This window comes from Dermacentor variabilis, chromosome 5 (assembly GCF_050947875.1).
Source record: "Dermacentor variabilis isolate Ectoservices chromosome 5, ASM5094787v1, whole genome shotgun sequence".
Taxonomy (NCBI): Eukaryota; Metazoa; Arthropoda; class Arachnida; order Ixodida; family Ixodidae; genus Dermacentor; species Dermacentor variabilis.
Window position 1 is genome coordinate 15,098,498 of NC_134572.1, and position 27,714 is coordinate 15,126,211.

Sequence of the window (27,714 nt, forward strand, 5' to 3'; positions counted from 1 at the left end):
CTCAGATGAATCGTTTTGAGGCAGCTTGGCTTTTAAATTTGCTAAGTATATTTTTGTAGAATTCCCCTTCCCCGCCATCAGTTGAAAAGTAATTATTTAATATTTTCTCTTATTGTCTGCGTTCATTTCCTTCACAGCCTCTTAGACATTAGGTCAGTTGTGAATAATAAATTATTTCGTTAAAGGAGTAACGCACAGGCAACAAATGTCCTTGTAAATTTCCCCATTATTCCCTCAATGAAACTTTAGCACGCCTATACTGCCGCGTCATAGTGATGGCGAAGAACAAGGCTCTCCCAAAAGTTCGAGGACGAATTTGACTCATTATTAGGTGAGCTCGTGCGTTGTAAGAAGTAGCGCTCAAAGCACAACGATAGCTGCACGCAAAGTCGTCCGTCATTGGAATCTGATCTACGGATGAGGACTTCCGTTAATCCGGCTTCAATCGTTGTACATTACAGCGCAATCGCTGGCGCTCGCGTGTGGTGGGGAATATACGCCAGTATTCGTCAGTATATACTCGATATGCGTCAGATAAGCTGCTGCAGCTGCCAAGTATAACTCTGGTTCTCAGATCCGTATGACGTTCGCAATGACAAACATCAAAGGCGACGAAATCGCCATAGTGCAGGGGGCGTGAATGGAGAAATGCCGGTGACAACATGCTTGGAAATATTTCTTTCATATTAAGTCCATATAAACCATTAATTAGTTCCTCTTTTTTCGTTATTCTTTTTACAAATGTTATTTCATCTCCAGATGGTCGGTTTCCGTCTTGCACCGCTGTCTACGGTGTTGTCCGTTTCGTTAATAGGACTTTTTATGTCTTTTTCGTGCACCCGTGTCTGTCTCTTGATTACGGTCTTAACCTGGGTCCTATAACATGTGAAACAGCCCGAAGTGCATGAAATATGTGCACCTTTCTGTTACCAGGAAAGACAATGTTTCAGTTTTATTGGATTTACACTGGAGTCTCGTTTCTTCATTTACTCTCAAGATACACTTAACTGAAGTGTTCCAGCTTGCACGGAAGAGCGAGTGCAACGGACGTGGTTTATGACCACGCAACACGGTGCGTTTGAGTGAACCACATTCCACACTGAGGACACGGAGACGTCTGACGCAACCAGCAGCTTGTTACTGGGTACGGACGCAAGTAAACCACAGGGGCGAAGCGAGGTCTCCTTGAGGAAGCAACGCGGCTGTCGTGGCACGTCTTACACGCGCACAGCCAGCGACCACCAGGAAGAACGGCTACTGTCCGGTGCTTCGTTATTCACGACGTAACACGGAGCTTGCTCCAATCAGTGATCGCCTCAGGGTTGCCTGTGGCTCTGTCTCGAATGTGAAGCGCCCCGCGGGCTCCTTCTGCGGAGAGAGAAAGCGAGAGAGAGAGATTGTGGAGAGGAATATTGTATTTTTCTGCAACCTTTTTGGGAGCACGGCTCAGCGCCTTGCACACGTGGTGCACAGCTGTTCCGAAAGGCTTCATGCATTTTCTCCCAAATAGTGCTCCCTCTATACAACAGAGGGAAGTTTGTAGAAGCTGTCGCGGACACAACACGGTGAGGGTGGAAAATACTTAGGGACACCCTCCTCAACATTCCTCTTCCTTTCCTCCTCATTTCTTAGCGAAGGTCAATGACTGGTCAGGATTTTTTTCATGAATTCCGCAAATGAATTCTTGTATGCTCTAGCAAAAGGCAGAAATTTAACAAATACCGTACATGCTTGATTCGATATAAAGATATTGAACGCAATATCGGTCGTATTAATGAAGTAGTGAAGGTGTTTGCTGAGAAGGCTCCTACTAGTATGAAAAAAGTTGTCAAGGTCATAAATGAATTAGCCACTAAGCTTGACGCCTTTGCAGCTGACATTAAAGTTCAGGTTGGCAAGGTTGCGGTTTCCAACTCGGAAACTAAAGTCGAGGTTGGTAAAATGCGTGAGTCTGTCGAATTCATGAATGTGAGATTTGAAGAGTTTAAGAAAGATGTCGAGAGCTTTCGACGGGAGCTAACAGAAGTGAAGACTAAAAACAAAGATATTGCGAAACAAAACCAAGAGATGACCACACAATTGGCTGACGCAAAAAGGGAGATAATTGAACTTAAGCAGCACGGAAGGAACATGAACGTGGAAATTCCTGGGCTTTTACGTACTGCAGACGAGAATCTAAAGGCGACAGTGGGTACAATGGTCACTTGCCTGGGAATTGAGTTGTCTGATGGAGACATTAATGTGGCCCATCGTGTCCCACCTAGGGATAAGGATAAACCAAATGTTGTGGTAAGATTCGCAAACAGGGCATCCCGCGACAAATTTTTGTCTGTACAAACAAAACAAGACTAATAAACACGAGTCACCTGTTTTTGGAGCATACTGATTCAATCTACATTAATGAACACCTCTGCTTAGAAAATAAGATTGTTGAGGAATGCTCGCGAGGCGAAAACAGAGAAAAAATTGAAGTTTGCATGGGTATTTCAGGGCCGGATTCTGACGCGGAAAGCTGAAATCTCGGCGGTTCTACATATTAGGTCTGAAGGTGACCTTGCTGAAATTGTGTAGTTGTTCGTGTTGAGCTCAGCTCTATTTATCGATATGCTTACTCTTTCAGATCTTGAAAAACAGAAATGTAAAGCCTTTTCCGTTTTTCATTGCAATGTGCGAAGTCTGCGTAGAAACTTAAACACCCTGGTCACCTATATAGCGCGACAAAATGCTGTTTTCGAAATTATTTCTGTCAGTAAATCATGGTTGAAGGCTGATGAAACAGTCAGTATGCAGAGTTTCAGGCTGTTATCGCAACCACAAAACTCGTGTGCGCGAAGTGATGGAGTTGCCTTGTTTGTACGAGAGAATATTGTGTACAATTTCATGTTTGATGCACCTGTTATTAATGAACCTATAGAGTCACTATTTATCAAGATTGAAAGAGGGTCAGCCATTGGTGCTGTCTACCGCCCGCCTAGTTCGATCAAAACGTTTCTGAAGGAATTTGAGTCTGTGCTTATGAGAGTTTCCTGCGTGCACTGTAATGATATTGAAGTTGTCGGGGACTTCAATATTGACTTGTCCTGCGATACCTGAAATGAATACACGCTTCTATTGAAATCGTTGAACTTGCATAACGCAATACCTGAGCCTACACGTATCTACAACACGTTAAGTACTTTTATTGATCATGCTCTTTGCAACGTCGACTATGATATGTTTGCCATGTTTGAGTTCGTCTGAAGTCGTCTCCAAACTACTACTCGTTTGTTAAGCGATTTGTGCTGGTGGGTACACTGCCCTGGCTAACCTGTAGTGCTGAGTTATTTCCTGGTAGCTGGCCATGCGATCCCTCTCTGATCCTAGCCTGAGCCGTCCGGGGGCTCGGTTGGCGAGTCCTCGAGCGGCGGTGTGGGCGGCATCGTTGCCAGGTAGGGAGGAGTGTGCTTGTTCCCAAATGATCTGTATTGGTCGTGGGTGTTGGTTCGTGTCTACTATGTGTTTTACGGGAGCCGAGACCCGACCTTTCGCAAAATTGCGTACAGCTGCTCTGGAATCGCTAATAATGTGATGGCAATGTGTGGAGGCCATTGCCAGAGCGATAGCCGCCTCTTCCGCTGTTTCAGAGCTTCTGGTGCGAATTGAACGACCAGCGCGTATTTAACCTGAGAAGTCCACCACTGCAAGGGACATACAGTTGAGTTCTATGTATTCTGCTGCGTCGACATAGACTACGTCTTTGAAGGCGTGGAATTTCTGATGTAAGGCTTTGGACCGCTCGGCCCTCCTTTCCTTGTGAAATTCGGGGTGCATGTTTTTAGGGAGTGGATTAATTTTGAGATGGCGCCTCTGATCGTGAGGAATGTCTATATACTTTAATGCTTTGCATCGACTCGTAGTTGATGCCGAGATTCTGGAGGATTTTTCGCCCTAATACATGTAAGCATTGTAAGCAAAAAGCAGATCTATTCCATATTATGTGGTCGTGCCCAGCCTAAAATCACACAAATCACGAAATAAATAATACTGAGCAGTGGGAGGCCGTGTTGCTCAGCTCCGACCCTGACCTGCAGGCCAAGGTCATAGAGAGAGCTGAAGAAACCGCCCGGGCCCAGGGGCTCGTGGCTGCCTAAAAACAAGGTCATCCGTCAATACCTTGTTTTCAAATAAAGTCTTTACTCACTCACTCACTCACTCACTCACTCGCCATGTTTGAAATAGAAATGACACATATCATATCAATAGTAAAAAAATCTAGACGTTAGTGAAGCGGCCGTGCTTGATACTATTCCAGTAACGTAATAAAAAATAATATCGATATTCTGGTAGTACACCTGTTGCACACGTTCCATCACTGGCAGGAGTGTGGTATGCACCCAAAGGAACTTAAGTAGAGCAAGGTCGTCCCTTTATACAAAGACGGAGAGCGTTCAAGTGCCTCAAGTCACAGACCAATATCCGTGTTAAGTGTGATTAACACTACATTCGAAAACGTGCTCTCAGCACAAGTTACGTCATTTACATCCAAACATAGTATAATTTGCCCAAACCGGCATGGTTTCCGGTCGCACAGATTCATATCTACTGCAATTCTGGCAATAACCCAACAAGTTAACAAAACCCTGAACAACAATAGGATTGCCGTCGTAGTTTTCTAGGCATAAGAAAAGCTTTTGATTCTGTTAACCACAGCATATTGTGAACTAAGCTTCATGACTATGGTCTCAGAGGCATAATTCACGAACTTCTTTACGTATAGGTATGTCGAACAATTGCTCCCATTACTAGCCAGCCAGGCTGTGGGACCAAACAAGTTTTGCGAAGTTTTCTGTAACGTGGAGATCCAAGTGACAATAATAATAATAAAAAGAAACACGACGAGCACTTTTGTTGTCGATCGCGTTCGAACGTCCCGAGCGCAGGGAAGAACCCATGAATAAACGACATCCATTCTCTTAAAATATGTCATTGCTTGCAGTTTCATGCCTAGGCTAACACTCATTGTAAGACATTCAATCCGCTGCCGTCCAAACAATGGTGGATCTCAAGGTTTGCAAGGTACGAAGTCGATCGGTTGAGGCAGCCACAAGAATTTGCATGGCTAATGCGTGAGCGTTCAGATCAGCTTTGTAACAGCGCCGCTTGTGTCCAACGTGGCAAAATGTTTGAAAGTCTGTACCTGCTTAAATCCAAGGAAACGAGCTGTTACTTTTTTCATTTCCCCTCACTGTCTCTCTCTTCCACACTGTAATCAGGCAGGGAGGCTCTCTCTAAGTCACACTCACTGCCTAAGCCCTGCTCTCCCTTCTGTTGTCACCCCACCTCTGCTAATCGACGGAAGAATGTCCCCTCTGGGCTGGTCGTTCGTTGTGCAGTAAGCCCACTTTGCCGCTGCTTCAGAAGCCGTATATAATGCAGCGTATTGTTCATGAAGGCGTGGATAGCGCGGCATCCGCCGGCAACATTGGCGGTACGTAGGTGTCACGAAGAATCCTCGGACACGATACGGGGCTGTGCTTGCCATTAAGAGCTGTTGCGGCTATTTGAAAATCGTTATGGCGCCAAGGACGCTCACGAGTTTTGTCAGCCGAGGTCAGCATTGGAAGCGATGACCGAGGCACGTGGTGTGTTCACAGAAGGGCGAAGACCTTGCGCAGTAACAAATTGAGAGTCGCGCATTACTACCTCGCCGTTGAATTAGTTACGGAGAATAATTATGACTTAATAGAGCAGGCATACTTATGAGAGATTCGTGCATAAACAGAACGTGTTGGGCGGGGATTGTCACAGCAGGAAAAGCGTGGATGCGTAATCGGCATAAACTCGCATCCTTCGCATGATTCGTGCGTGGGAAAGAAAGTAAAGAAAGAAAAACAAATTGTTTTGGTCTGTCACATATTTAGAAGTAGTTCATTTTGAGGACTAACTCAACTTGAGATGGGGAGTTTGAAGCTTTAGGAGCCTGTCCAAGTGTAGACAGAAACCCGCGAATACACGCAAATTGCCTCGAGCGGCCACCCGCGAGGCATTTTTGCATGTGTTCGCGGGCTTCTTTCACGCTCGGAAAAACACCTTTATGCGGCACGTATTGAGCAGCAGAAAGCTGTACCGGGAGTTTTTCGTGTTGCTCTACAATTTTCTCATTTACACTTTTCATCTATAGTTATAATATTTGTGAAGTTGAATAATTAAGACTAATTACGTAATTAGGCGGAATGCAAAAAAAAATAATCTATCTCCAAGCGACCGCAAACGACATTGCCTTGGCTGTGTCCAGCTACATGGTATTTGCATATTTTTAAATCTTGGTGCATGAGAGTTGGATCACCCTATATAGTCTACGTAGATAGTTGGGTTGATACGCTGAACAGAATTAGCCCTTGTATCACCGCGTGCAGAAGTGCGCGCGAGCTGAAAGTTGGGCAGATATGGGCAGGATTCTTCAGTGATCTCGCTGTACTTAAAAGTCCAGACATGCAAGCATTCGCGCAGCCCTAAATGTAGTTTTTACCCCGGTGGTGTAAAATCAAGCGTGATAAACAATAAATAATTCCGCCAGTAGCTGTTTCTTACAAAACCCATAGCTTGGCTTTGCTTTCAATCTTATACCCCCCTCCCCAATCAATCAAAGGCTCCACAAAATTCGCTTGCTTTCATTGATCCCGTAATTTTTGTGCTTTCCTTTTGTCTAATAAATTTGTTCTAACTACGATCAGCGTGTGCGTACTTTCTCGTCCGTCTTCTACTCTCGCGCTGTGCGTGCAATTATAGCAGGGACATTTAGCCACGTCAGAATCAAGATTTACTAACCTAGCAAGACCCTTTACGTTGCTGCAGTTGGAAAGGCTGTTGTCGTCGAAACGCGCCACCAGAGCTTTGAGCAGCGCTTCTTTAACCAATGCCTTCTCATCGACACTTTTAGGAAAGCTGACTCGTGGTGGTGTAATTGGCGCCAATAGAATGAAACGGAAAGCTAAGACGCTGCGCGCATGATCAAAATGCCTTTCTAGCCTCGCACGGACAACATCGGAGGCGATACACGTGGCAGAGCTGAGAGGAAAGTGCTCTGCAGTTTCAATTTCCGGTTCGAAACAAGTCGCGCCTAGAGCTAGAGCCTTGATGGTGTGCCGTGTTTTCAAAGCTTGAAGAACGGCTGGTGCAAAGCGGGCTCGGGCCGACATCCAATCACAGAGTTCCTGACAGTCTTCCGGCAAGAGATTAATGTATAGAACTTTCTTTGACGAGGAGACAGTGTCCGTGCTTCGCTGTGGCTTCGCAGCGCTTCCGTTATAGGCACTCCAAAAGACAAACACTTAGTCTAGTAAGGTAAAGTATTCTGTCAAATTTCTGTCACAAAAGCTCCGCTAATTTTGCGGTAATATGTTGATTATTGGCAAGGAAAATGGCGGTCAAAGTTTTGCTACCCAAGTCTGGCGCCGGAATGCCAGCGCCGGTATATGTCAATGTTACGTCATCAATTCAAATTATATTTTTTTCGTATTTGTGCCATTGTAACTGACTAAATGTTCTTGACACTTCTAAAGTTGAGTCGCTGACTATTTTAGAATACAATGTGGTGTAGCTTTGCTGATAACAAATCAGCTAGATCCGAGCATACACCGTCAAAAATCCATGATGTCACGGGATCTCGCGCGGGAGCATACAGATGGCAATTGTTGTCATCTTTCCATTCGTCCGCATACCATTTTTCTATTTTATTGATTGATTGATTGATTGATTGATTGATTGAAAACATTATTGTTCCACCGAGCTGGGGTGCCCACCTCTTATCCTACACGTAGGTAAGGGGGGGGAGGACGAAGCAGTCCCCGCGCGTTGAGGACGGTGAGTCTTCACGGCGTCAACAACCAAGCGGATTGCTCGACGCTGGTTGTCTTCAGCCTCGCTCTGGAGCAACGCCTCCCAGGCTTCTCTACTGTCAATGTTTTCCTTGGCCCCTGGGGAGCCAGCACACTCCCATAATCCCTTCGGCTTCTTGGCTACTGCGTAGCAGAGCACAACTGGCTGTTACAGGCCGACTTCTCTCGTTGCCATTTTACTTAAATAATTAGGCCTTCGAGCCATCCCTCAATAAAAACATTTTAATCATCATTTGTATGACCAACTATCGTTTGTAGCTGAAGTCTGACGCCAACAAGCATTAGGAAACGGTCGGATCTCTTTTATATATTGTTATGGAAGGATGAACGAAGAGAGGAAGAAGATGGCGAAGCACTGGCTGCTGCGGGTTGTTGTTGGTAAGCCATTTTAACTACTCAGACTCATTTTGTATATGTATAATAAATATAATCTTCTACACTCCCAACATCCTCTTAATATATTGGTGAGAGGTGCGGGGTGCCACGGGTGGAAACGGAGCTCCGCAGTGGACGTCGCATCACCGTCCGCACCATGAATGACGGTGAGCACTCGGGATCAACGTCGTTGCCGCCTCCTACGTCACCATCGCATGCTACGTCTCTGTCACCTTCGGTTGTGGTTGTGCAACCAAGGATTCTGGAGCTTTCTATACGGGACCGATGGCGCCGACGTTGAAGATGGTGGCCATGTACGAACGCGTGAGTGAAATCAAAAGATGGGGCCCTACGCTTATGCCAGCTAACCTGTTGTTCTACCTAAGAGGCACGGCAAAGGTGTGGTACGAAAATCACGAAGAGGACTTTACCAGCTGGGACCAATGCAAAGAGAAATTGACAGAGTTGTTTGGTAAACCAGCCGGCCGTAAATTTGCCGCAAAGCAGGAACTGGCTTCTCGTGGCCAATCCCCCATGGAGTCCTATGTCTCGTACATCCAGGACGGGCTGCACTTTGTCGTAAGGCCGATCACGACATGACAGAAGCTAAGAGGGTCGGGCACGTGCTTAAGGGCATCGCTGACGACGCGTTTAATCTGCTCATGTGCAAAAGCTGCTCTATAGTTGATGCAATCATTAAAGAGTGCCGACAATTCGAGCAGGCCAAAAGCCGACGCGTCTTGCAACCATTCGCCAGACTTCCCAATACTGTCGCAACGTCGACGTGTGAAGATCAACCCGCCCAGCAGCATGCGTCGCCATCAGAGGACGTGGTATGAATCGTTAGACGTGAACTGATGCTATGGCACCCGCAGCTTTCTGTTCGCGTAGCCCTGATGCTACCACATTTTCAGTTGCTCTCGTACGAGCCATCGTTCGCCAGGAACTTGAAAACATTGGTTTACATTCTGTGCGTGCTGTCACCTATCCCAGAGCTAACGAACGCCCTTCTCCTATTTTCACTCCACCCCGACGCTCCTCTCCGCGTTATCGCAACCCTACTGAGTGGAGAACTGCGCCCGACCAGCCGATATGTTTCACCTGTCGCGGTATTGGTCATGTCGCCCGATACTGCCGAAACTCGTGGCCCTCAGCACCTCGACGCCCACCAACCAGAGCCATTTGATGGAAATGGCCGCAATGTTTCGCCCACCGTCGAGTCTAACAACGCCGACAACTCTGCTATGAACACGTGGCACAGCCGCTCACCATCGCCAAGCGGACACCAGTCTCGTTCACCGCAAACACGTCGCCCATCTTCCCGTTCACCGCAGCCACGTCACCTTTCGTCCCCTGTGGATTTTGGCCGCACCCTTCTGGAAAACTAAGAAATGCAGCCCTCGGAGGTGCTGCTGCATTGCCTACTACCGCAGCAAATCCTCGGTCTGTGCCCACAAGGAGAAGTGTAATAGACGTTAAAATAGACGGTGTACCTGATCAAGCAATCGTCGACACTGAAGCCCACGTATCTGTGATGAGTGCTCGCCTACGTAGACGTTTAAAAAAGGTCCTCACTCCAGCAGCTGCCCGAGTGCTTCGTGTGGCCGACGGCGGCATGCTGGTTGTTATTGGAATGTGTACTGCGCCTAATTATAGCCGGCCGCCCTACTTCTGTTCTCTTTGATGTGATCGACAACTGCCCTCACGACGTTATCCTTGGATTGGACTTTTTATCAACTGATTCTGCTCTCATCGACTGCGCGACCGGCGTTCTTCAGTTGGAACTGCATCAACTCGCCGATGCTCCGAGCACCGCTTCACCGCACTTGTGCTCGCTTCACGATGTGCGTCTGTCACCCGAGGCAGTTACTTACGTCACTTTGACCGCCTAGCCACAGGTTCCGGACGGTGAATATGTGCTTCGCCCCATCATCGACGTGCTTTTGAACCGGAACGTTGCTGTTCCGCTTACGTTGGCCATGGTTACTAACAACGACGTCGTTCTACCGCTTCTGAATTTCAGCCTGTGCCCTCAAGTGATTCCGGCCGGCATGTTCTTGGCCAGCGTTTCTAGTGGTTCGGAATCCGACATTGAGAGTCTGAATGCCGAGAGTGGCTTATTAGCGCCAATCGCAGCTCACAGCTCTGGTTCCTTAACGGATGACTTCGCGAAAATGATTGCACCTGACCTCACCTCTGCACAGGCCACGGACATGCGTCACCTGCTGGAGTCGTACAGTGACATCTGATTTCAGCGCCAAGCCTTAGGCTAAACATCTTTCGTTCACCACCGTATAAACACTGGAGACACGAATCCTATTCGTTGGCGTCCCTATCGGGTATCGCATGCTGAACGTCGAGTGATCCAATCAGAAGTGGACAAAATGCTCCGCAAAGGGATCATCGAGCCATCAGCCAGCCCTTGGGCTTCACCTCTCGTTCTCGTGAAAAATAAAGATGGTACCTGGCGTTTATGTGTCCTTTATCGCCACTAAAACAAGATCACGCGAAAAGACATCTACCCACTACCACGCATCGATGACGCCTTGGACTGCTTGCACGGAGCTAAATACTCGTGCATCGATCTTCGATCCGGCTACTGGCAGATTTCAGTTGATGAAATGGGCCGCTAGAAGACAGCTTTAATCACGCCGGATGGCTTATATCAGTTCAAAGTCGTGCCCTTTGGCCTATGCAATCTTCCTGCGACGTTTGAACGTATGATGGACTCTCTTCTGCGAGGCTACAAATGGACCACCTGTTTTTGTTACCTGGAGGACGTTATTGTTTTTTCTCCCACGTTCGGCAGCCACCTTACCCGACTCGCTGCAATTCTTGCGGTCTTCCGAAAAGCCGGCCTTCAACTGAACTCCGCGAAGTGTCAATTAGGGCGCCGTCAGATTACCGTCTTGGCACACCTCGTTGGCGCATCCGGTGTCCAACCAGATCCGGAAGTTCGCGCCGTACGCAGTTTCCCTGTGCCACGTTCTGCTTCAGACGTACGCTGCTTCGTCGGCCAGTGTTCTTACTTTCCTCGTTTCGTCAAAAACTTCGCCGACGTTGCTCGGCCTTTCACAGATCTTCTAAAGAAGAACACACCATTCTCATGGGGCCCGGAACAGGCCCACGCGTTCGCCGCTCTCATCGGTTTTCCGACCACCCCTCCCATACTTTCCCACTTTGATCCTTCTGCACCGACCGAAGTCCACACTGACGCAAGCGGCCACGGCATCGGCGCTGTTCTCGCCCAACAGCAGAATGGTACCGAGTGCGTTATAGCTTACGCCAGCCGCCTGCTGTCACCTGCCGAGAGAAATTACTCCATAACCGAGCTGGAGTGCTTGGCTTTAGTTTGGGCTGTCGCCAAGTACCGGCCATATTTGTACGGCCGCATGTTTTCGGTTATTACAGACTGCCACGCCCTCTGCTGGCTATCTTCCCTCCGGGACCCCACAGGACGGCTTGATCGCTGAGCATTGCGACTCCAGTAATTTTTATTTGTTGTTAATTATAAGTTTGGACGTTTTCACAAGGACGCTGACAGCCTCTCGCGTCACCCCATGGATCCCCCTGATCCTATTGCACATGATCCGGTGACCTGCGTGATGGTGACGACTGACATGATCGACATGCGCGCTGAACAACAACGCGACGCATCCTTACAGTTCATCATCGCCGGAGTGCAACCTGGCAGCACCGGCGGCACGCGCCGCATGTTCGTGCTGCACGACGGCATCCTCTACCGCCGCAATATCAACCCTGACGGCCCCGAGTTGCTCCTTGTCCTTCCTCGTCATCTGCGATTCTTCGTTCTCGAACAACTTCACGATACACCGACGGCGGGACACCTTGGAGTTTTACGTACATACGACCGCGTACGACGCCGGTTCTTCTGGCCGGGTCTATACCGCTCTGTGCATCGTTATGTCGCAACTTTCGGAAGAAACCTCTCCTGGCACCTGTCAGCCGACTCCATCCAATTGAAGTTCCCTCTGAACCATTATTTCGTGTAGGCCTTGACCTGCTTGGCCCTTTTCCGACGACGACTAGAGCGAGTAAGTGGATCGCCGTCCCTACTGTTTACGCGCAAAGGCATTGCCGACTAGTCCGACGTCATTCTCCAGCACGGTGTACCCCGACAGTTAGTTACAGACCGCGGCCGCTCGTTTTTGTCTCGAATTATGGATGACCTTCTCCTTTCTTGTGCCACTGAGCACAAGCTGTCCACCGCCTACGGCCCACAAACGAACGGTCTTACGGAACGTCTCAACCGAACACTCACAGAGATGCTGTCGTTGTACGTTTACAACGATCACCGTGACTGGGACGCCACGCTGGCCTACGTGAGATTCGGGTATAACTCGTCTCAGCATGACACCGCAGGATATTCACCCTTTTATCTTTTGTATGGTCGCGACCCCACACTGCCGTTTGACACCATCGTCCCTTCTGTGCACCGCGTTGCTACTAAGTACGCTCGCGAAGTCATCGATCGCGCTCACATGGTGAGTCAAGTCGCCCGGTCTCGCTTATTAGCCTCGCAGCATCTGCAAAAAGAGCGTTACGACTGGTGCCATCACGATGTTCAGTTCGCCCCAGGTGCTTGGGTGTTGCTTTGGTCACCATGTCGTCGGGTCGGCCTCTCCCATGAGCTTCTCTCTAGCTGCACAGGGCCTTATAAAGTCCTACGTTAAGTTAACGACGTCAATTACGAGATCGGGCCGTTACAGTTTGATCCATCTTCAAGTCCGCCGCCTGTTGACGTCGTCCACGTTTCGCGGCTGAAGCCATACTTTGCTCGCAGTTCTTGCGCCGAGACGGCGCTTCACCACCCGGGGGGTCCTGTTACGGAAGGATGAGCGCAGAGAGGAAGGAGAAGATCGCGATACGCTGGCTGCTGCGGATTGTTGTTGGTGAGCCATTTTAACTACTCAGACTCATTTTGTACATATATTGTAAATATAATCTTCTACACTCCCAACATCCCCGAAACAATATGTTTCAACCCGTTTTGATCTTCTAGATAATTGCCGTTGTATTCGTACGGTAGTGTTTTCTGCTGCAAAACGCAGAGAAAGCACACCACAGAAAAAACGAAACAAGGAAGGTGAAAATTGTTGGCGCTGTGGCGAGCTTGTTGCTTTTCTGCTTAGTTAAGCAAATGCTTTATTAATGTGAAATTTGATGGCTTCGCTCTTATTTATCACCCTTGCGAAAAGCTGGGAAGTGCATTGCAAGTCCACCGAGCAAGAGGTACAAGCAACCACAAACGCGAGAAAACCTAACGGCATCAACCACGGAGTTTTCTTCATCTTCATCACAATTTGAAGGCTCCCACGCATAGGCGCGCCTGTAGGTACTTGGATGCCTCGATGCATTCTCCCTTCACCGGGGAGAGGGAACGCATCGAGGAAGAGGAACGCGTCGGGGCACCTCACGGAGGAACTTCCTCCGTGGGGCACCTTAGTAGTGGCTGTGCAGTAGCGCCACCTATTGATAAGTGATTTTACCACGACCAATGAGCGAGTTCAGCGCCGCTCGATGGACGGCGCTTTCGTAGGCGAATATATATATATATATATATATATATATATATATATATATATATATATATATATATATATATATATATCATTTCTTCAGTGATTGCCTAAGGAAACAATGTCCGCCTTTTCTTTTTCAAAAGACGTGGGAAAACCTGATCAAGGTCCAGCTTAAGCTTGATCGGTACGAATGACCAGCGCTGTCTTCTATTTTATCTCGTACCTCCGAATTCATGGTATATATATATATATATATATATATATATATATATATATATATATATATATATATATATATATGATCGTTCGCACCGATCAAGCTTAAGCTGGACCTTGATCAGGTTTTCCCACGTCTTTTGAAAAAGAAAAGGCGGACATTATTTCCTTAGGCAATCACTAAACAAATTCCCATTTGCTGCGTTAAAGGAAGAACCGAAGTTAGAGGTACTCACGGGAGAAAAGTATTGCGAGTAAAAAAGAATCTTGTGACAGTTGAGAAAAAGAAGAAAGAAGAGTAAGACAATAAGTTCACAACTCCGTAACTCCAAAAGACAAGCAGATATTGCAGTGTATGCTGCATCTGTTAAGGCGATGATGTCGTGTTTGTCTGCTAGGGCGTTTTTAAAAGCATCGGCACTGAATGAAAAACCATTGTCATCGCAGTAACCTTCGTGCTTGTTCGGAGAGATTCTCCTTGTATCTTTCCTTTACAAATATTTTTGCCCTTTCCCTCTGCATAATTGTCAGAATAGACAGAATAGACAACCGGAGAGTTAACCCGGCTAACCTATCTGCCTTGTGTTTTATTTTCTCTCTCTGTCCATTAATTCACAAAATACTAACGTGGCCTAACGTGGCATAAAAGCGAACGAAGTACAGCACTTTGTCCCCTTCAAGGCATGTCAAGCGCAATCCACAAAACTGTGATATCTTTAGTGCTGCATAATAAATGGATTCGTGAATATAAATAATGAATTAGGTAATTAATATCGCAATTTATTTATATCGGGAACTTCTGCAAGAAATTACTTGGGTCAGCAGCAACACAAAAACTGCACAAATAAGTATTTACAGTTTACTATAAATAAAAACGTACACGCAAACGAATTTGTTTTTTACGTACCTGAGTGTTTACAGTGTATCCCAACTATCATGCATCAAGATTTTAAAAAATATGCAAATGCCACGTAGGCAGACAGAACCGAGGTAAGGTTGTTTGCCGTTGAACGGAGATACTCCGATTATTTTTGCATACCGTCTAATTACATAATCAGTGTTAATTAATGAATCGCAGCTTCTCAAATATTGTAATTAGATGAAAAGTGTAAATGAGAAAATTGTAGAGAAACATGAGAAACTGCCGATACAACTTTCTGTTGCTCAATGCATGCTACGTAAAAGTGTTTCTGCGAGCGTGAGAGAAGCCCGCGAATGCACGCAAAGTGCCTCGACGGGCCAGTCACACGGCAATTTAGCCGTGTATTCGGAGCTTCTTTCACGCTCGGAAAACACTTTTACGTAGCCCGTATGTAGCAACAGAAAACATTATCGGGAGTTTCTCATGTTTGCTCTATGATTTTCTCATTTACACTCTTCATCTGACATGTCACACATATATATATAGCCTAGATTCATAGGATCCGGCGCAGAAATAGTTTGAAGAATAGAAGCACGTAGGAAAAATAACAGAACTTTATCGACGTTTCGGCCGGACTCCGGCCGAATTATACATTTATATAAGGGCTTCAAGCGTGACGTCTCAGCATATTCAACGTTCTCTGCTTCAGCCAATATTCACAAAGAAGTTGCGACTGAATTGAATTATGTGCTCTTCAGTCACAAAGCATTTGACTTCGATATCTTACATGGCAGATTCCAATAATCAGTACGGCAATTTAGTCAGAGTCATTCTGAGCTCATTATTCGCTCAACTGGTACATTGTTATTTAATGCATCAGTTCAACTGTATTCAAAATAGTGTTTAGGTCCAACGGAAGCACACAAATATACACAAATATAGGTTAGCTGCTATTAGCGCGCTTTTCTAAGTGAGAATTCTCAGCGCTTTCTTCTGTAAACAAGATATTGTTGACAAATGTCTCCTTCAGTCATGAATTATGTTCGACGGTCGATAAATGTGTGCAATTTACATGATATTATGCCAAAGTTCTGGAGACTCCATCGAAAGCTAGTCAAGAGGGTAGAATGGCTCTTTCTGCGTTCTATATTATAAGGCATCGTAATTAATAATAATAATAACTTCTTTAGTTCCGTCAGTGATGGAGGAGACTGCGGGTAAAAGTCGCTTTGGGCAAGCGACTTGACTAGAGCCCGCAGCCTCCTTTACAAGGCAAACAGCGATTGAACAGGAGACATATATATATACATAGCAATTGACTATATGTGAAATATGCACAAATATAAACGCAAAAACACAACTTATCTGAAAAAAGCTCTTCAATTATTTAAGAAATATTGAGTGACAAAATGTTCACGTAAAGCTCGTACACCAGTTACATAAATATGAAGACCTGATTTCAGAAACAAATTTAAATGTGCTGGTAGTGTGTATGATATCTTTTGTGTAGAATAATTGGCACGCGGAGTGACCACCTTCCAGTGTTCCGTACACCTTGTGATGTAAGAATGTTTGTTCCTGGTGAGATTAGATAACTCATGAAGAAACTTTAAGTTCTCTTTTACCTCCCGTTTGAAAGCTTGACTTAGCTTGTAATTAGAAAGGTTAAAAACGGGCATTACATCTGCTATCTGAAATAAGTCTGATGTGTGGGCATTGTAAGGCAGGTTAAATAGTACTCGAAAAAAATTTTTCTGAAGTATATGTATCTTTTCTAGATTCGTATGTGATGTGGTACCCCACACGAGCAGACAATAATAAAGTGTAGAAAAAAATAGCGTGTTATAAATAAGAACCTTGATTCTGTAAGGTAAAAGAGGTCTCAGCCGCACCATCATGCCAACTACACGAGATAATTTGCCCAATACCGATTCTATGTGCATGTCCCAAAGCATATTTTTTGTGAAAATAACGCCAAGTATTTTAAAACTATCTACAATTTCTAGGTTTACATCGTCATAAGCAAGGTTGATGGAACTGATTATTTGCTTAGATTTGGGCCTAAATATTATTGCTTTTGTTTTGTTTATATTGATTTGTAGACAGTTTTGTTTTGACCATACATGAAGAGTTTTCAGAGCAGTGTTAGCTTTATTCTCAAGGCTACTAGAGTCAGGTGACGAAAAAAATATACTGGCATCGTCTGCGTACATTACGTATTTCGCATCTTTATAGATATTTGCTAAGTCATTTATATATATGATAAACAGGAACGGGCCAAGAATACTACCCTGAGGAACGCCTCTGGTGACATGCTTCAAATTTGAGCGGCTGTTGTTTATTTCAACATATTGATAGCGATTATCAAGATAAGATTTTATAAGGCTTCCACATTGCCCTCGAATAACGTAGGTTTCAAGCTTATCAAGTAGAACCGAGTGAAGGATGCAATCAAATGCTTTAGTAAAATCAATATAAATACCAAGGACAATGTTTTGAATTTGAAATTGCGATAAAATAAATTCTTTTTGATGGAGTAGTGCTAATTCTGTAGTCCGTCGTTTTCTAAATCCAAACTGGGCTGGAGAAATTAGGCTGTGCCTGTCAAAAAACTTCGAAACCTGCATTAGTATTAGTTTTTCTAGACCCTTCGAGAAAACAGGTAATATATAAATGGGTCTATAATTTTTAGTATCATTAACGTCACCTTTCCTGAACAATACAGACACTCTGGCTATTTGCATCGGTTTAGGAAAGATAGCGCTTGACAAAGCCAAATTAAAAATATAGGTAATGTACGGGGAAATGATATTAAGCACATACTTGATAAGGCGAACCTGCATGCCTTCTGCATCGCAACTTGAGCTATTTTTAGTGAAAGGAAAACTGATGTCACCTCATGCTCAGTAAAGGGATGAAGAAAGAGTGAAGATGAATTTCTGTTCGGTATAAATTCACTAATATCAGACGACGCACTACCACCAGAAAAGTTTACAAGGTAATCATTAAAAACATTTGCAAGAGCACTTCCCGATACCTCGTTTCCACCAAGTATTAGGATTTGTATTCGCGGAGCTGATTTTCGACGATTTAAGACATCATTTAACTTTTTCCATAAGGTATCAGGTTTGTTCAAACAACCCTCGAATTCTGCATGAAAATAGGACTTCCTATGGGATTTCAGTTCCTTATTTAGCTTGTTTCTGTACGACTTGTATTCCTTTAATATACTTGGATCCTTAGTCTTGACGAACTTGTGGTAGAGCGCGTTTTTATAATTAATACGTTTTAGCAATTCGGGGCTTATCCACGGCTTCCGTAATTTTTTACCGAGCCTGAGCTTTTTTTCTGGAAAATGGTTCTTATATATTCGAGAGACTTCATCAATAAGCTTGCCATACGCGATTTCGACGTTATCTATTTCTAAAATTTGTTTAAGGTCGCACCGTAGAAGTTCGTCTCTGAAGCTATCTAGACATGTTTGAGTAATAGTTTGACATAGGGTATACTCATGCTTTCTGTTCTTCTTAAAGTTGTGTTTTCTTAGAAAAAGAAATACTGGAAGGTGATCACTAAGATCGTGTGACATCACCCCGGCAGTAGCATTTTCAGTGTCAGCATTTGTAATGAGCAAGTCCAACAATGTTTCACTTTCGGATGTAATCCTTGTTGGCGTACGGATTAAATTTTCATAACCATTTGAAGCTAAAATATTTAACATAGTTTTTTGTGGTACAGAAGAGGTCAGCATGTGGATATTGAAATCACCAGCGGACACCAAGTAATTTCTATTTTCTTCAGTAAAAGACAGCAGCTGTTCATAAAAAGACAGGAACTGAAGAACATTTCCATTTGGAGGCCTGTAACAAACCGAAAGTATGTACCCATTCGCACGAACTGTTACCATTTCAAAATCTTCGCAACAAACACAAAAGTCGGGAAGCAATTCACAACTTACACGTTCTTTCAACAACAGCAAAACACCGCCGCCACGGCGGTTCGTTCGGTTCACACAAAATGATTGATAATGTCTAAACTTAGGCACGTCGCGACCATCTCTGCACCAAGTTTCACTGAGCATTACAGCATCAAACAAAAAATTAAAACCATTGATAAAGTCATCGATATCTGTTTCTTTGTTATAGAGCGAACGAACATTAAGGTGAAGACACTTCAATGAACCAGCATGTTGATTTGAGACAAGATTATCTACCTCATGCGGAAAGAAGGGACTATCAGTAGCCATCTTTAAGCGGGAATGATCAACTTCAATATGCTCACAAGAGAGCAGGCTCAGGAAGGAAAGTCTGATCTGTGACGCACTACGATCACAGAGTCGCCCTCGGTCTTTCGCAGCAAGATCTTTCCATTCCTGTGCCACGCGAATTTGTAACCATTCAATTTCGCCTAGTCTTTAGCCTCTCGAAGCAGTTGCCGGTTGTAACTGGTCATGTTTTCCTGAAAGAACACCTTGGATTTCTTTTCCCTCAGCTTCGAGCGGCTGTCCAGCCACTGGTCTCGAACAGATTGCCTGAGATACCTCACAATTATACCAGGAATGCGGCCGGCTTTGCATGGAAGGCGGTGAATGGCAGCGACATCGGTTTCACTAAGTACAGGGACCTCAATCAATGTGGCAAGAGAATTCACTTTCTCAAGCAAATTTTCATTGTGAGCTGTACTAACACCATGAATTTCTAGGTTGAACCTGCAGTTTCTCCATTCCAGCTCAATAAGATCCGCCTCTAACTTTTTTTGTCGCATCGCCACTAGCGTGAGAGCTTTGTTCAAGGTGTTCAAGCCGTTTCCGGATTTCTTTCGTGTCCTTTTCTTGCGCGGCCAATCGTGCCAACATCTTGTCATACTTATCAGACATTAGTTGTACCGATCGCTCAATGCCTGGCACAGTCCCTTTGAGCGGCAACAACTCATCCAACTTTTGACTTATGTTCGCTAAAAGCGACCTTCTATCAGTTAGTTCATCAGCTGACAACTTCCCGCTTGAGCCTTCACTATCCTTTCCTGCGACTCTGCATGCAGAGCAAGTCCACTTTTGTTTAGCCGATTCAGATTTTTTTCTTATATTGTTTATCCGATAAGCCAGCACATGTCCCAATGTGGAAGAGCCCCTTACATTCGCCACATGACACAGACATTTCATCTGAGCTAACAGCTTCATTGCATGAGCAACAGGTGCCTACAGTTGCCATGGGAACAGGATACGGAAAGACAGGGAAGCAGACTCGAGTGGCAGCAGCGGTAGAGTAGACAACATGAAATGAACTAAAGAGCGAATGTTACAAGGCGTGGACTAACCTGCGTAGAACAGGGGAATGTAAGCCAATGTGCCAGGGTCGCTACCGCTGCTGCCAAAGTGTCGTTGTCTTCCACGTCGGCGGCTTTTATAGCAAGGAATCGGGACGGCAGTGGCACCCGGTGGCAGAAATCGTCGACGCTATCAGCTGTAGATAGCAGCCAGGCTGAGGAATCCGCACGTGTAGGTAACACGGGAACGATGCAGCACCAAAGACGAAAAGGGTAGGTAGCGCCACAAAGACTACCGCCGGAGACACAAGGTCCGTCGAAGAATCTGCGTAGAACAGGGGAATGTAAGCCAATGTGCCAGGGTCGCTACCGCTGCGGCCAAAAAAAATTAAAAGAGTAATTAAATATTTAATTATTGTAAACTCAGTCATGCAACGTTTATTCCGAAATAGAATTGAATCAGCCGCACGAAAATCACGCACAAGTCAATTATTGGATGCAAGCGTTACTAAAACTGAAAAAAAAAATCACACTTGCTACCAAGCCGCCCTACGGCAAAGATGATGCAGAATGGCAGCTCCCTCTTCCAAAGCGGTCCTCTGTGGCGATGCATTACACTCAGAACTAAAATGGAAACACTTTCTGTGAGTAGAATGTTCGATTTGCCCGAAGCCGTCTTTCCGATATCGCTGGCTGAGTGCATGTGATACTTGGTTAAAACACGCTGGCGGGCTAGTTGGTTAGAATCCATGGTAGAGTGTATAAGCGCGACTGGACGAGGACAGAAGAAAGAAACAGATACACAGACACAGCGCTGTGTCTGTGTATCTGTTTCTTTCTTCGTCCTCGTCCAGTCGCGCTTATACACTCTAGCATGTGATACTGTTTTTAACGCTACGGTTCGCCTTCGGGTCCTGAAAACCTAGACAATTGCCAAGTGTTAATTCCAACTTACTGGACTTCATGGATTGCAGATGCATATTCTAAGTTTGTCACGTGTCTGTAGTTGACAAAGAAGGTCTAAATGGCCTCATCAAGCAGCAAGGCGATATTATGCGATCGGCCTAAAGCCGAGAAAGCACCGAAAGAAAAAGTATGAGCACAGTTTGGTATTGCTGCACATTTGAATGTGTCAGGAAACTTATTTCTTTAGTGAAATAAATGATCACTTTTCTGTTTGTTCACGCTCACACGGTTTTCCCTGTAGATAACGTCTCAGGAAAGATGTTGTACTAATTACCTGCACACTAGGGGCACAACTGGAGGATTACACCCGCTCAGATGTTTTTTTTTAGTGGTTTCTTTTTTCGTGTCATCGTCTCACAGAAATGGCAAAAATAAGTCGCGTACACGAATGTGTACGCAGTGACTGAAGGAGATAGCTTATATGTGCGTTGCACAAAGATTTTGCTCAGTGCTTAATTCGAATGACACTGTATAAACTCGACCTTTGTCTCACCTGTACGTACCATGATCCCATATTTCCTTGCCCCCCCCCCCTTTTTTTCTTCTTTATTCCCGCCCTCCTCCTCCTAGGGCATTTTTGTCGCCGATCCCCTTCCCTATGCAGAGTAGCGTGTAGGCACTTATGTTGAATTCCGATGGCGGAGTCGGAGCAAGTTTTTCTGCTCGTTTCGGGGCAAGTTTGTTCCAATGGCAGAGTGAGGGCGGGAGTACGGTGTTCCAATGAGAGAGTCGGAGGGGATCCAGAGCGGGAGTCACTCCGTGGAGCAGAAAAAGATGCTCCGCCAAAATCGGCGGAGTGGACCGGAACTCTGCGTGACGTATTTCCTTTACCACGTTTGTCTGCTGGGAGGCGCCACCAGTCACGACTCGCGAGGAAGCAAAAGCTGCTGCACGCTTGGCGAGATATCCATTCCGCACTTTTAAAAAAACAACAGGTGAACGGCGCTGAAGAGGCAAGTGACCGGTGCGGCGGTGCTGGGAGCAAACAGCGGAAGGAAATGACAACACGCAAGGTATCCTGGGTAACTCGGTGGTAGAACTTCCGCTTCCGCCTTGCTTCGGCGGCGCAGGTTGTGTTCCACTAGGGGATCTGGAGGTGTTGCTCTGCGCCAGAGTCGAGTGCTCGCTCGTGGAGTCCGTCGGCTGCTCCAACTCCACCATTGGAATTCAACATTACATACATACCGGTAAAATTATCATTCCATTAACGAGCTTCCTCTCTCTCTTTGTCGAACTAGAGTGCGTAAAACAGCTGTACCAAAACATCCACGCACCTTCAGTAAAATGTGACATCCATGCACCGATTTGGAGGATATCCTACTGGCGTGTGGTTATCAGTGCATGTGCGAGTAGAATATGATCCTAACATATTTAATCGATGCTACACGATGCAGTTGTTTATGCAGTAGATTGGAACACAAATTGCCATAGTTTTCTTTTTAAGAGTAAAAAACAACACATGTCGATTAACATATTTGTTATCTTATTCTTTCTAAACCATGAAAGTACGCTCTTCGATTTGTCATTGACAAAGGGTTTTAGCTCTGTAATGTTGTCGCCAACAAATACTAATATTGAGTTGTCTGCATACATTCAGAGCTCCTGCATACGAAGGAAAATTGTTAGCGTATATTATGAACAAGAGAAATCCAGTAACTGAACACTGCGGAGGTGCCCCTGTTGTGCGTATTGCCAGCAATCCCCCTTAATCACTGATATGCTCTTTTTTTTGGCCCAAAGCCCACGCAGTCATTTAGAGATTCAAAGGACACTTCAAAGGACACCACTTCTCTTTAAAAAAAAGTATGTAATAGAAAGCGCACACCTGAACTAAAAATAGCATGCGTGCTCTGAGCGTCACCGTGTTTAGACATTCACTAAAGGAAAAAAAACGACCCCAATGTACGCAGCATTTGCCATACAATCAGCTTTGCTCCTGAACTTCTAAAGTCTTGCTGTTTTGCATATTTTCCCACCCCGCTTCGGAATAATTTGATCTCCTTACCCCTGCCTATGACGTGCAGCATGTCAGCGGCAGAGCGTGCACCGGCTGATATCCCTGCCAATTGCATAAAGAGGTTCTTTCTGTCTCTCTTTCAATAACGGTTGACAGCAGTGTCCCGTCGCTGTGCCCACCATTCCCTGTTGGTGGCCTGTCTCCTTATGTGAAAGGAGGCGAGCGCCTGGATAAGGGCCTGTTACCTGACTTTGCCCGATTGCTTCGCGTCCCCGAAGGATGCTCTTGTCTGCGTACTTTTCACGTTCACTTTTCACATTCGTGTCCTAAGCAGAGCGTTGCACACATGTCGTGTTCAGTGGGCGACATGTCGTGTTCAGTGGGCGACAACTTTCGTTTCTATTGCCAAGTGACACAGCTCCACCAATGTATTACAGTATTTTCGAGTAAGTGGGTGTTCCCGACGTGCTGCGAAATAACCGGAGAGGGTCGGTAATCGTACACCCGGCACTTGATGATGGAGGTGTTTTATGGCGATGCATTGCCGTCGCGTGTACCCCAATGAGGGCGTTCACATACCGCACATAACGGGACCATCGATGATTCCATTACCTTCCTCAAGCACCGAAAACGGGGCGTAAAACCTTAGTGGTCGAGCAAATATCGTGAGAACGTAATGCTATCCGTACGACATATAGGAGTTCAGATTTTTGGGCTAGTTGTTTCGTCGCATCAATGAAGTCATAGCGCTGGATTGACGCGGACAAGAAAGACGACAGGCCGAGCGCACGTCTTTCTTGTCCCTATCAATCAAGCGCTATGGCTTGAATTGATAAGATATAGGTTTCGCTTAGTCGCGGTCATTCTGATTAGGAAAGATGACTTATTAATAATATACTACGCAGACTTGCCGGTACTACATGGGGTGTGTCAGCGTCATCAATGCTGCAAGTTCATAAAGCTTTCGTAAGACAAAATATATCCTATTCCGGCCCCATTTCACATGGCCTTTCCCGTGTCTCAGAGGAACGACTCTAGAGGCTGCCAGCAAGGAGTCTTCGAATGGGTTTGAGTAACCTCCAGTGTTATTGTCATTTTAGAGACACCGCGGCCTTCCTTCCCCGTTATGCGAACTGCTGGGTAGTGCAGGTATGTGTTACGCCTAACTACTCAACATGACAAACATCCTGCTGCATCAAAATTATTGAAGAGGGACGAATATACTATTTACGAAATCGTGCAATAATATATTAATATATTGCTGACTCATGAATATTGGAAGATGGATACCACGTATCCGTTTTCCAACCGTTCCATTTATCAAATTATTTGTTGAAGGAATCATTAAAAAAAGAAGAGATGTTCATGGTCACTGCTCAAGAAATAGTGCTATTTTAGACATGTACGTGGGACCCTGGATGCGCTCATGTACACACAGATGGCTCCACTTTGCCTGATTCATCTGCATCTGCGTGGGGGGCTATCGGGGCGTAGAAATGGGAAAGCGTAGGGGGGGGGGCCGGGGGTGGCGTGGGTGAGCCGACGGCGGTGGGTCAGTCTTGTGCGCGCAAGGGAGAAAAGCGGGGAGGATGCAGGTCTCCTTCCGTCACGCGCAATGCATCGAGCGGGAATTGAGGGAGGGAGTGGGGCGGGGTCTTGGGATTCCATGATGTGGGAATCTGTGACTGCGCAATCTGTTTATTTGCCTTGTTTGACGCATCATATACACTGACTTTTAGATACGTAGATTTATTGCAGACTCATACGTGTATTTCAATATCTTGTTGCGAGGTTTTGCGTACACGTGCAGTGAACTTTGTTTCTAGTGACGCTTTTTTGCCCTTTATCAGGCTGTATCTTCGCAATTGTATATTCCATTGTATCTTCAAATTTCTAGTGGTTATTTTGCAGAACTCCTGCTTTCTTTATGTGCGCTTTGTTACGACTATAATTTCGGTGGAATTACTGACGATACACGACCCGTGGCAGCTGCTCCTGCACATCACATTGGAACGAAGGACAGCGTTATTGAGATTCTTCCCTGGCCCTTGCGTATGTACAAAAATGTAAACAATGTTCTTGAAGGACAAAGTTTATTCAAATATTTGTCCTCAACTTGTTCATTTCACGGCCTTTACATTTTTCATATAAGTGACATGCACTGCTTTGCTGGTTTCGAACAGATATAGTTCTAAAGTTCGTGTGATATTTTCTTTACTTATTAAATCGACAAAAAACATGGAAGCATTGATATCAGTTATCTTGGGCAAAATTTTTGGGACATACGAGTGTATTTTTTAATCAAAAATACATATTTTACTTGTCTTGACAGTGCGCAGTGTTCAAGAATTTGTTTGCAGAATCTTTGGCAATGGCAATGCGGTTATTATTCATGTATTTGATCCCTAGACAAATTATATAAGGAGGAGGCCGAGCTGTAACGTGAGCCCCCGCCACCCCGAACGAAATTTCTGGCTACGCCACTGGCCCTCACTTAGGTATACAAATATCCCGAACAACGTCTTCGACTAGAGCTGAATTGCTTGCTATCCTGTCTGCAGTTGAGTTCATAACACGTACACAAGAGCCACAAAAATGGGTTATTTGCAGTGACTCGCAGACAGCACTATAGCGTCTATTAGCAACTTAAACGCACCACCTGTGAACGCACCGCCAAAGGATCAAACCTTAAAAGAACTCACTAAAGCTAATGATGTGCACGACACAGTTGTCTTTCAGTGGATACCTGGACCTTGTAACACACCCGGATATAGTGCAGCAGCAGCGTGACAGGCACATCAAGAAAACACGACAGCCCCCCAATCCCCGTAACTAACGCTGAAATATGTTGTATTTTAAAATACGTATCTACAGGAACTATCAAAAGAGCATGGTTCCATTAAACTGATAACATTTAAAGATATTGATAATATTGATCCCCTTGTTGCATTTCATATACCGATAGAGCTCGACAGGCATCTCTGAACAGTTACTCACCTCCCGAGACTGAGTACCCCGTACATAAAAAGCTTTTTACATCGTGTGGGCCAAGCTGAAAGCCCTCACTGCGAATCTGGAAGGTCAGATGAATATGTACGACGTCTGCTTTTAAAATGCAACAAATACTATGACCAGATAAGCCCATTGGCGACAAAACTTGTAAGACTAGACCGAAGGCCAATGATCCGAAAGAAGCTGCTTGGACGGTAGCCAAGAAATAGGCATCAAATCATGCGCTCACAGCTCTTAAAGAGTTTTTAGAGGTCACTGATACTGCGCAGAAATACTGAGTTTCACCGGGTGAAAACACTCACTGCACGTACGCGTATTGTACTTATGTATATTGTATGCATTTTTCACTGATGTCACATTTTGACTACCGGTACTGCAGTTGTAGCGTTTGTAACATTTATAGAGGATACTATTACTGTTCAATTTATCTCTAATGTCATCTGTGTACTTGTACTGTGTCCGTGGTGTTCCTGATGCTCAACATGAGTCAGTTTATAACGTGTCATTTTGCAATGTACATTTTTCAATACCTTTGTTTATTTAATATTATGTGACATTTGTGATATGTGATGCATGTCACCCAAGCGAAAAGTAGTAGCTGGTATCATATTTCGGTGTCAATATCTCTTTGAGTGCTCATACAAATAATAATAAAGACAAACATTGACGCGCTGTTTCTGTAGCCTATGTGCTGCGTATATAAAATGTCTAGATATTTCCGCACATTATCGATACCGCTGCTACTGCCGGCGACCTCGTGTACCTGTCTGCAAAAGTGCAAGGCTCCACTGTAGCTGGCGCAATTATGCGAGGCAAAGCGTTAGTAACTTACGCGCAGCGCTGGCGAGGGTCCTTGAAACACAGCTTGCGCGATATGCAATTTCGTGCGAGGCGCATAAAAATAAAGCCGTCACTACTTATTCACTGGACGCCTGCTTCGTGTGACCGAGAAACCTTGATCTAGGGGCACAATATATTATAGCTTACACCGTACGCTTCAGTTTCACTAGAAGCGTGCAGCGTCGTGGAAGCTATACGGCGGACACTAATTGAAGGCCAAAATCACCAACCTTTCCACGCGCAATGGCGGCAAACGATTGGCTGTTGACCCATCGATCGTATGGCGATTGGCCGGTGCCCGTGCGCCGTACGACTTTGAACATTTGCAAAGGTCGAGCATATTTGAAAATACGAAACCTGATTGACCGACCTAACCTGTAAATTCCGCACTGCGGCGTGGTTCAGGTCACGGGAAGTACAGATGCCCCAAGGCCAGCTGTGTCGGCTACTCGTCCATGTTTGCCCTGCCGCCGAAGCGGTAAAACAGTCGAGGATAACTCGACAAACCCGCGGGCTTCCACACGAGTTCAAGTACGCCGCGTGCAGAGCTCGCGTTTAGCGTGGTGTGCGAGAATGCGCCTAATGAAACTCAAAGACAAACAAGAGAGGAGGAGCTAGCTGCCGACGTTTCGGGCGAGCCACACCTCGGCGGTCAGTGCGGGGAATAAACGTCCAGCCCGCTGACCCCAACCACACTTTCCACCGGTACGTCAACCGTGCGTGCATGTAAGTTCCCGCCGTCGCCCAAAGGTACTCCTCTCCTGCCCAGCGGCGGAGACCAGCGCTCCGCTCACCTTCGTG

The 27,714-nt window shown here is 45.5% G+C and overlaps 1 protein-coding gene and 1 long non-coding RNA gene across 6 annotated transcripts in view; one reads left to right on the forward strand and one right to left on the reverse strand.

Moving 5' to 3' along the window:
- Positions 1-27,714, forward strand: part of LOC142582284 (ATP-binding cassette subfamily G member 4-like) — a 124,813-nt gene that overhangs the window by 60,670 nt on the left and 36,429 nt on the right. The gene's annotated exons all lie outside the window — the stretch shown is intronic.
- LOC142582283 (uncharacterized) lies at positions 875-27,477 on the reverse strand. Its single transcript, XR_012828408.1, has 3 exons — positions 27,289-27,477; positions 20,190-20,463; positions 875-1,368 (listed from the first exon to the last, which is right to left on the reverse strand). It is a non-coding gene; the product is annotated as an uncharacterized LOC142582283 (long non-coding RNA).